Consider the following 11,694-nt stretch of genomic DNA (forward strand, 5'->3'; position numbering starts at 1 on the left):
TATTATAAGAAATGAAATAAAACTACCCACGATAATCTTGCGACGAAAGTCTGTTTCAATAAAACTGAGTATCTGTACACAAGCGTGCCTCTATCGGCACTAATTAGTAAAATACTACCCACTTAGATTTCGATTGGGTCTGTGTTTGATTGGTATGCTGTGTCATACTCAAGTGGTATGCAAATGTAGCATAAATAAAATTACGTATTCCCAGAAACCCAAAATTTGCTTGTCAGCAACGGAAAGAGACGTTACCTTTTGTGCAGCATTGTAAGTTTTTCACCATTGCACTACGAGCGGAATGCATTTTCTTGCGATTTCGTTATCGATGTTTGGTCTGACTGCTTATAGCTCTTTCACAGAAGGGATAAAAAAACGTTACAGTCAGCAAGACTGGAACAGTAAACCAGAACAGACGCTTTTTCACATGTCGGCACGTTACCACAAAGCTAGGGATTAGACATGTGTCTGAAACTCGTCTTACTAGGTCAATAGTGACTAGATCTCGTAAACCTCTGTTTAAAGGACGAGATTAGTTGCGGTTTACACGTGCAACGACTTTCCTGGGCTGAATACAGTAAATTTTACAATATTTCGTTACAGCTCAAGCGATAATAACTCAAGATTATTCAATGGAAATAACAGGAAACATCAAGTGAACTTTGAAGCTTAATTCCGTGCACACCAGGAAGTAACTGGTCGACCACATAGTTGCCAAACATACCCTGCCTTGTTGCCAAATCTCAGTTACGTTAGCAGCAGGAAGAAGACAAACCGATGTGATCCCACAGCGGCCTGGGAAGTGACCATAGGTTGCGTCTTAAAGACGCGGATGCGACGGCCTGGGATACGTAATCCGTCTGATTCACAATTTCTGTAACTGGGCTTAAGGACTGGAGCGTAGTTACTAATAATACTCAGAAGTGACTGCAAACCAAGCTTCATAAATCAGTAACTTCCACAGTTGTTTTTATATTTGTTTCGTAAGTAGGCTAAAAGCCAAGAAACTCATTGACAGACGTTTTTGTGCCTCGCCGATAGTCGAGCAGAACAAGCAAATAAAAAAAAAAAATGAATATATGTGTGTGTGTGTGTGTGTGTGTGTGTGTGAGAGAGAGAGAGAGAGAGAGAGAGAGAGAGAGAGAGAGAGAGTGAGAGAGAGAGATAATAATAAAAAAGAATGAGAGAGAGAGAGAGAGTAAAAAATTCTTGTAAAGAAACTGAATCATGGTATGCAAAGAAATCTCTTACTAAAATGACACGTTTCACATCATTACGAAATGCCGCATTCATGAGCTATGGAACAAGTATTAATCTAATCAAATCATATCATATTTATGACTAGTCATGAAGAGGCATGAATTACCGAAATTTTCGCCAATATCAGCAACCACATCTAAACTTGAAAATAAAAGACGACAGTTTTTGTAATAAACCTGGACTCCTATAAAGACCCTTTCGTCCCTGTTAACTAACCACGAAAGATGTGTGATAAACCTGCATTCAGAAGTAACAAAGCGTGTATGCATTTTAAGATGAAGCGCATCATGTGAAGTTCTGTGACGGAGATTCGAACCCAACACGTAATCGGATTGTTAACTAAGTAAAATCAAATGTTACGTATCGGTTATTCTTACCAGCCGCTAGGTGTTTGGATCTAAACTAAGGATAAAAATTTTCGTGCCTGAGCGACAATCGAGCCTCACATCTACCATCCTTCTTTATCATCCACGAATATAGCTTAAGTATCAATTGCTTACTCACCAACAGTAAGATGTGTGCATATTTCACCAGAAATAACGACACCTATTGCCATTGCTGGCAACACATGAACAGGCATTAAAAATGCACGTTAATTTTCACTAGAAGACTGGTGTGCACGTGATAGGGCTTGAAATGAAATTATGAATATTTTTATATTGGATCAGAATCCGGACCCACATATTTACCTTTTGAGGAGTACTAGAGAAGATTGCAGTCTTGGGGAAAGGAACGAAATGATTGAACTACACTGTTCCGAGAGATTCAATTCCTCGAAAGAGGAGATACGAATTCGAATCATAGTCCAGCACCAAATTTTTCAACGTATCTAGTTCAATCAAGTACAAGTAAAATAAGAGCCCTGTTCCTTTAAATGTCTATCGCTTCAGCAAATAAAATAAAATTTTCAAATGTAAGTAACTTTAGTAGAGACAGTATTTCTGTTCTTCCGCCTATGCCATTTCCCAACGGAAAACGCTTCTGCTCAGTTGGTAATGAAGGAACGTGATGTTTAATGCGGATTCTGGATTATAACGTCTTTCTCTTGAGGTTACCAGAGATAAAGTAAATCTGTTTGTGTCTCTTAAAAGTAAATGCCTGAACCCACGCATTGCACCTGTGATAGTTCGTTCCACCAGACCATTGCGACCCCATTTCCCAGACCCAGGATGATGTGCGTAGCTTACAAAATTAGTCACGGTGGAAAAAATGCTAGTCTATTAAATAGTTAAGTAGAAATAAGCTTCTGACGCGGAGATTATGCTATTCTCATGTCAGCAGCATGTAAAGACTCTTCTATGCATCATATCCTCGATGTGAAGCCATTTTGTAATTTTCGCTAATTCAGCAAATTTCTTAGTTCGAGAAAATCCACTGTGAAGTGTGACGTTACCGTATAATTCGATTATTACCGTCATTATTACTATCATTTTCTTCATACCGCTGCTGGACCACATGTGCTTGACATCATTTAAGGCCTTTTGCTCATTATAGAAGCACTTGCCCAAGAAGAGGTTCTTTCCCTGTCTACGGAGTCCTTTTTCATGTTAATATCAAACAATCAGCAATTACTCATAGATTACATTAAAACTAAAGTAATTGATGAAGACGTTACTTAATAACAAAAACGCTCTGCCTTTCTTCCTTGACTTGCGCCTAGAAATGGCTGTCAAATACTGCCAAACCAAAAGCCAAGGGATCTTACTGCCTTCCGATATACGTCGCTGTCAGTCTTTTCAAATGATTTGGTCGACGTGACCGGTTTCAAATTGTGTATGGTGGAGAATGTTTCAGAAAATCAATTGTTTTACTTTGCAATAAACAGAAAGATTTTCGTTCTAAGCTATCCAATTTCAAAATTTTCGCAATATATATTCAAATTTAATATTCGCTTCCATAATGTAGGAAAGTGTTTCACAGTTGCAAAACCCGCATCCGACTCATTGACCTTACACTTAGTCGCTGACCATAAATTCTAGGTCAGAGTGAAACCAGTTTAAGTAACCTAATGTAGCTTAGACTGTTTGCCAGTGATCTTTCTCACCGGAAAATATACAATTCACTCATTGGGCTCCAATAGTACACTGTAACTGTAATTTCTGTGTGTATGCAATGCATACGGATTGTAGAATTTAGTGGTGCTCTCCCTGCCACTTCGCCAGCCGGAGTGTCCGAGCGGTTCTAGGCGCTATAGTCTGGAACCGCGCGATCGCTACAGTCGCAGGTTCGAATCCTGCCTCGGGCATGGATGTTTGTGAAGTCCTTAGGTTAGTTAGGTTTAAGTAGTTCTAAGTTCTAGGGGACTGATGACCTCAGATGTTAAGTCCCGTAGTGCTGAGAGCCATTTAGAACCATTTCTTCCACTTCTGTATACAATGTACATGACCTAAACGGGCCCTTTATTATTATACGCCCTAGGGAGTGCAACATCATACTGACAACAGTAATGCACACATCCTTTTTTTTTTTGTTTATTGTGCTCGCCTATAGGCGAGGCACGAAAACTTCTGTGAATAAGTTTCTTTGTTTTCGGTACACTTACGAATGAAATATAAAAACAACTATGGAAGTTACTGATTTATGAAGCTTGGTTTGCAGTCAGTTCTGAGTATTATTAATAACTACGCTCCAGTCCCTAAGCCCAGTTACAGAAACGTGAATCAGACGGATTACGTATTCCAGGCCGTCGCAGCCACGTCTTTCAGACGCAACCTATGGTCACTTCCCAGTCCGCTGTGGGATCACATCGGTTTGTCTTCTTCCTGCTGGCAATGTAACTGAGATTAGGCAACAAGGCAGGGTATGTTTGGCAACTCTGTGATCGACGAGTTCACTTGATTTTTCCTGTCATTTCCATTGAACAATTTGAGTTATTACGGCTTGAGCTGTAACAAAATATTATAAAATTACAGTTTTCAGCCCAGGAAAGACATTGCTGGTGTAAATCACAACTAATCTTGCCCTTTAAACAGTGGTCTACGAGTTCTAGTCACCATTCTAGTAGGACGGATTTCAGACACATGCCTATTCACTAGCTCTGCGCTAACGTGCTGACCTGTGAAAATGCGTCTGTTCTGGTTTACTGTTCCAGTCCTGCTGACTGTAACGTTTTTATCCCATCTGTGAAAGAGCTACAAGCAGTCAGATCTCACAACGATAACGAAATCGCAAGAAAATGCTTTCCGCTCATAGTGCAATGGTGAAAAACTTACAATGCTGCACAAAAGGTAACGTCTCTTTCCGCTGCTGACAAGCAAATTTTGGGTTTCTAGGAATACATAACTTTATTTATGCCACATTTGCGTACCACTTGAGTATGACACAGCATACCAATCAAACACAGACCCAATCGAAATCTAAGTGAGTAGTATTTTATTATTTCGTGCCGATAGAAGCACGCTTATGTACAGATACTCAGTTTTATTGAAACAGACTTTCGTCGCAAGATTATCGTGGGTAGTTTTATTTCATTTCTTATAATACAGTGCACAATTTTCGTAAGGTTTCTTTTAGTGTTGTTAAAACAATAGTTAACATGAGAGATAAATTAATCATCAACGATATATGCGAATTCTCTGATGTTATCTATAACAGTCTGACAATGCACATGCAGTTTATTGATTACATGCATGTATAAAACTTGTTCTGACTTAACGCTGTCAAACAAGATTTGATGAAGAATAAAATACCACTGTCACACTACAGCTAATGTAGAAAAGACTTTCCTGGCGTATTTTTGCACGATGCGCTCTCCCCATACATAATACAAAAGTTTCGATATGCATCTGCTGCCTGGCCATCTATTAAACCGGAAAAGAACAAAACGTCGCAGAAGTTAGCCCTTTTTCCACATGCGACTATTTTGGGTTGAGAAGTGAAGGGAATTATGTTCAAAGTTGCATTACATAGATAACTTCAGCAGACAGCAGAATCGCGTTTTAGAAAATGTGGCAGTGAAGTACCGGAACAAGCGACGTCTTAGCTACAGTGCGGGACGCTAGCTGTCGCAAATTGAATGACAGAGAAGAGGGTTTGGTGCTCTGTTGGATTCATGATTGCTTGGTATACTTGTGGTCAGGGTTCGATTCCAACTTCTACTGATGGTTTTTGATAAGGAGAGACACATGCTGTTCTCTTCTGGCTACGCCAAGTGAAGAAGGTATAATGGCATTGTGATCTGAAATTCACGTTAAACGTGATATTCCTTCTCTACCAAGTCGACGTTAAGTTGATCCACAATAAAGTGAGGAGTCGCGACACGTAGAAACTTTATCAGCAGTAACATTTCTTATACTAGTTATTTATTTCTAGTGACGAAACAAATGCTATGTAGGGTCACAGGACACTTATTCCATCTTTTATTTGAGCTTCTGTATGTCGATAAAATTGGTTCTGAACTGGGAATGCAACTCAGACCGCCCTTAACGCGGAATTTGATCCCTTCGTGACAATACAGCTCGACTACAATTTGTTGTTTGTTCAAAACTGCAGATTCCTCAGCATCTCCACATACTGCGCGTGAATAGGTTCGAATCCTGGCCAGGCACTATAATTTTCATTATGTAGTATCAAGCTCTAGCGTGAGAACACCTATCTGCTGGTGGATAATAATTTTGATTTTTAATGTATTTTTATTCGTTGACAACACTGACGATATCTGACGTTTTTGACTCCCAGTGAGACACAGAACTGTTTCCAAGATCGCTGTAAGATCAAGGATTTTATTCCGAGCTGTTGGTGGGGAAAAATTTGGTACCTGACGTCTCTTTGTGTGCAGTCAACAACGATGTGTGAGGGGTTCGATTGCCAGTCAGCGCAGAACTCTTCGTCATATTATTTCTAGTTCAAACATGGTCACATGTCGCTGCTGGTGTAATAGACCCATATTAAACGTTCGTTTTCTCTAGAATATAACAGCGATAGGTGCCAGATTGTAGTCCTGGGAAGGAAAAAATTATTGTTTCGTCTCGTCATTTCAGTTAAAACATCTAGCTACTGCCGAGAAAATCCTATATGTCACAGTTGATTGTGCTTCGATAACAATCCAATTAGGGTCTGGGTTCGAATACCTGTCCAACACAAAGCCTTACCTCACGGCATTTCAAGTAAGTTACTTGTGAAGAAGCAATATTTAACATTTCTCGTAGTTCGTCAACGAGGGCAATAGATGCTTGGTAGGAATTCGCGTCCGTTAAAAATGTTTACGTTACGTAATTTAAAGTTGATATTTGCTAACTGATACTGTCTAAAATCGAGGTATATTACTCTCTGTATGCCTAGTCAGGAATGACTGTTAGTTTCCGTCAGTCAGAAGTCTTTGCTTAGTCTGCATGATCTGGGTTTGAATCCACTTCATCCATATTCTCAACTAGCAGCTATTGAATAACTTAAATTTTTAATGTCATTTTGTGTTAAATAATAAGTACGGTACGTTACTTTGAAGAAGAAATCAGGAATACGACCAACTTACTACGTGAAGTACCTATCTGACGTAATAATGAGAGTGGTAACATTTCAGGTATGTCATTTATTGTAATGAATGTGAGTTTACTAGCCTTAAGGACAGTCTTATCTGTGATAAGGTGTTCCCTGATATTTTTTTAGTACCTTGGTATTACATTACATCTTGAGTTATTGCGATACGGAGCAGTGTTTTCTAGTGGTGACTTGTTTGAACCATTTTCATCAGTCAAACGTTTGTACCAAGGAGCGATTAGAGGACCTGCTAGACAGCTGCGTTATGTGGGTTGCATTCGAATCAGGCGAAATGCAATTCAGGTCGTTCGGATACTTTTGAGCACGACTGTACATTACAGGATACGTTTCGACTTTGTTTGTGTTGTCAGAGAAGTATTGGCAACACGTAATTTTGACTATAGTAGGAATAAAAAGTAAGTAGTGGCACATTGAGGAAATGACCGTGGGGGGGGGGGGGGGGGCATACACAAGAATCTAGCATCGCCGTTCTAGGCATGGTCCCAGTGGAGGTGGTTTGCCGTTGCCTTCCTCCAACCTGTTCTGACTGCCTTGATAGTGTGGTACTGGTTTTGTGCTGTTATGGATGAAATGAAGGGAGTGCACGAATCCCGGTACCGGCAGAAAGCCTATTCCCCTCGAACAACACGAAGGGAACTGCCAAGCTTAATGTCCCCATCTGGCGAACGGATCAGCAGTGTCATGACCTCACATCATGATGCCCTGCGGTGAGGGTAGGAAATTAATGCAGGGCACTGGCGTGAAGATCTGTGATCTGGATCTTTACAGCACCACCCATCCACCTCTTGCAGGCCAAATACTGGCAGCGAAAACTTTGCACAACCAGAACTCGAATTAGCTTACCTCTGAGGCGAACGCCACCACACAAGCGTGAGGGTCTTCCTGTTTTTCGTGGGCTTCCCATCTCCCTTCATATACCGTACCTTAGACACAAACGTGGCGCTTTTTACTAACATTAATACAGGTGGTTATCGGCTACATATTCTCGGACCTATTTCTTTCAATCGATATAGATATTATCGGTTTTTCACATATCGCTGATGACTCTTCATAGGCTGTGTATTCCGAAATCTATCATTTATGTTAGATGAATAACCAACATAAAGAAAGTAGATCCTGAGGATGCTTTTAATGCTTTATAGAACAAAATGACATTGGGCTGTGTTCCCCTCCACTGACAGCATAGATGAAGATACCGAAATAATTATATTTTATTTAGTCGCTTGATTTGAGAACATCAAAGCCTAGAATTGTGGGATAGTATAAGTTACCAAATCATAAGACTTTGAAAGACTGTCAGTAAGCGAGAAGTTAGGTGCATTGTTGTTTTGAGTGTGTACAATGTTCAGAATAATCAAGTGAGATGTTCGTATTACTAAGAGCGTTCAATAATTAATGCAACACATTTTTTCTTGCCCAATTTCGCTTGAAAAAGTTTGGTATTTGTTGTGGAATATTCTCGCTGCAGCTCCTATAGCCTCAAGAAGCTCCGATAGGTAGCGACGCTGTACGTAGCCTTCACAATGTCGTGTACAACGGAGGTGTGTTCCAATGAGAGAGCTGTCATTGAGTTTCCTTTGGCTAAAAAACAGAGCATCGAAGATATTCATAGATGCATCCTGAATGTTTACGGAGACCTGGCAGAGAGAAAACACGGTGAGTCGTAGGGCAAGGCGCCTGTCATCATCGGAGTAAGGTCGGGTAGAGCTTCCTCATCCAACCTACAGCCCGGATCTCCCTCCTTATCTCGCTCCTCCCGTCTGTTTGGGCCCATGAAGGATGCACTCCACAAGGAATAGTACGAGTATGTCGCTGATAAGGAGGGGACTGATGGAGCAAGACGTTGACTCCGACGTCGACCAGTAGAAACTTGTGGGCATAGAAGTCCTCCCAGTAAGGTAGCTGAAGGCCATCATATATAACGGGTATCTTGTTGGAAAATATGGTTTTGTAGCCAAAAGGGTGGGGAGTAATATGTTGCTTTGGAATCCCGAATAAAACGTACCTGATTTCAGAAGAAAATTGTTGCATTGCTTACTGAACGCCTCATGTACATTAGTAACTCAACTGCTCTGATTTCTTCAAGAACTGATGATGGCTTAATCTCATCTGGACTGCGCTAGGCCTCACCATGCTAGTGAGGTGAGATAGATGGAGTTGGAAGAGGTCCTGATAACTACAATGCAGCACTGGCGCCCACTGGTAAACTTGCCTTCTGAGTAAGGCTCACGTCACCACAACTTCTGGGGTATTAGTTGCACAACTATATACAAGTTGAAGCAGGGGAAATGGAGCCTGTCCGGTGAGGCAACTACCCGCTTCATCTGCGGTGCCATTATACTGAGGCTTGTGCCACACTTGACATCTGGTTAGACTCTGATAAGTTTGATCTTCTCCAGAGCCTTGCGATGCGTGTTCCCCACCTGCATGCTGTTGACGACACTATCCTTATTTATTGGTCGGGCTACAAGCTTGTCTTTAGGTGCTTGTCTGCACTACGTCACCTTTTAGGCATAAAGTTGGCTTTATATTGGGTGCCAGTGGGGAGGTGTGGCCGCAGTAGCAGTGGCAGTGGTAGAATTTGCAGCAGTTGAGTCACAGTCTGGTAATTCTCATCACTCATACGTAAAGATGGTTCTGGTGTCCAACAACATCCATCCCATAACCATCGATGGTAAATGTATAAATTCCCAACAAGGTGTTGACTGCGACTGGTCCACGAGCTTTCACATTTACACTCGGGCATCTTGGCTGCTGAAATGGCATAGTCTTTCTGTTGCTTTACTTCATGAGCTCTACAAAAAGGCCGGGAATGCTGGTTACGAAGAAATTCTTCATGATTATTCTCGTACGCCAGTGTGATCCTGTATACAACCAGAATCACAAACCAATTTGATAGCAACCTCTTGCAGAGCATTTTGATTGAGCTTCAAATATGGTTTGGCATTTGCTGTTGAAATCGTTGCGTCATTAAATGTTTTATTCGATTTCGGTCGTATATTCTTTTTATCACCGAAGTTATTCGTGTCCCATTCAGTAGCAGAGCGTGAAGTAATTTCAGACTGGACATTTCTTTGTGGTGAACGAACACTGGGGTCATTCGTTTTTCAGGTAATTCACTACCGCTCTATTGGTATCAAGTATGCTTTTCTAAGTTACAGGGACATTGACTTCGAAACGAGCGTGATCGATTGTTGTAAGTAATCAGCATTTCGCCCGATAGTTAACTTCCGACACCATACTATGTAACACAATTAGCGAGCAACAATTGCTTTCCAATAGTAACATCTGACTTACAAGACGACGACTTTGATTTTCAATCTATTATTTTTCAGATTTTATCGCAGTACGTATCCACGTGATGGATACACTCTTTTTTCTTAGTCAAGTTTTACACTGTTTTATTTCTGTGCATGTGCAAAAATTCTCCATAGTAAAAGATTGTAGATTTTTAGTATTTTTCAGCTGTGGTGAATTTGCCAATTAAAGCGAAGTGCTGTTGTATAGATGTCCTTCGCACAGAGTGTCGCACAAAACTGAGACATACTTAAAACAAAACATTGAATCTGCGCAAGATCCTTTGCAGGTCCTCCTGTATTAATTTGGTGAGTTATGTCCCTTGCCCCATAACTTGTTACTGTCTGGTTCTACTTGTTGCACCACCTCTCCCGCCGAAGATTCTAGTCGTCCCTCGTTAATGGGCTTGTGTGTTGTTCTCAGCATAAATTAGTTTAAGTAGTGCGTAAGTCTAGGGTCCGATGACCTTACCAGTTTGGTCCCTTAGGAATTCAAACACTTTTTTTTACTTGGTTCACTTACATAATCAACAGAATTTTTCCGGGACAGAACTGGTTCTGTGGGCAGATTTACATATCTTTGAAAGTTTGCTGCTGAAAAAAAACGATATACGCTGAATACATTTATCGCTACTATGTTTACTACTGCTGCATTGTATGATATCCGAAAAATTTGTGGAAGAACCCTATTTTGAAAGAAAAGTCACCCCAGGTATATTTGCTAGTAATTCGTCGGGGCGTCGGACTGGTACGGAATCCATGAGGGTTTGTGCATTGATTCTGAACATAGAGTAGGCACGTAAGAAACGGCCACCCATTGATCACAACGAGAGACGGTGCTCACTAGCTGCATGAGACGAGGTCTTCAGGCTATCAAGGTGTTTTTCAGTGGTCATTTACAGGTGTCAAAAAAAGTTTTTCATCACCTCGGTTCGGAGAGTTCCATAACCTGCACAGAAAATTGGAATAGAGATCAACCAACGTTTTTTTTTTTTTTTTTGCTTATGAAATTCACACATTGCATGTTATACCACCATACAGCGAGACCTTCAGAGGTGGTGATCCAGATTGTTGTACACACCGGTACCTCTAATACCCAGTAGCACGTCGTCTTGCATTGATACATGCCTGTATTCGTCGTGGCATACTATCCACAAGTTCATCAAGGCAATATTGGTCCTGATTGTTCCTCTCCGAAACGGCAATTCTGCGTAGATCCCTCAGAGTCGTTGGTGGGTCACGTCACCCATAATCAGCCCTTTTCAATCTATCCCAGGCATGTTCGATCGGGTTCATGTCTGGAGAACATTCTGGCCTCTCTAGTCGAGCGATGTCGTCATCCTGAAGGAAGTCATTCACAAGATGTGCACGATGAGGGCGCGAATTGTCACTCATGAAGACGAATGCCTCGCCAATATGCTGTAGATATGATTGCTCAATCGGTCGGAGCATGTCATTTACGTATCGTACAGCCGTTAGTCATTCACAAGATGTGCACGATGAGGGCGCGAATTGTCACTCATGAAGACGAATGCCTCGCCAATATGCTGTAGATATGATTGCTCAATCGGTCGGAGCATGTCATTTACGTATCGTACAGCCGTTATGGCGCCTTCCATGACCACCAGAGGCGTACGTCGGC

The sequence above is a fragment of the Schistocerca piceifrons genome, chromosome 2, assembly GCF_021461385.2.
Source record: "Schistocerca piceifrons isolate TAMUIC-IGC-003096 chromosome 2, iqSchPice1.1, whole genome shotgun sequence".
Taxonomy (NCBI): domain Eukaryota; kingdom Metazoa; phylum Arthropoda; class Insecta; order Orthoptera; family Acrididae; genus Schistocerca; species Schistocerca piceifrons.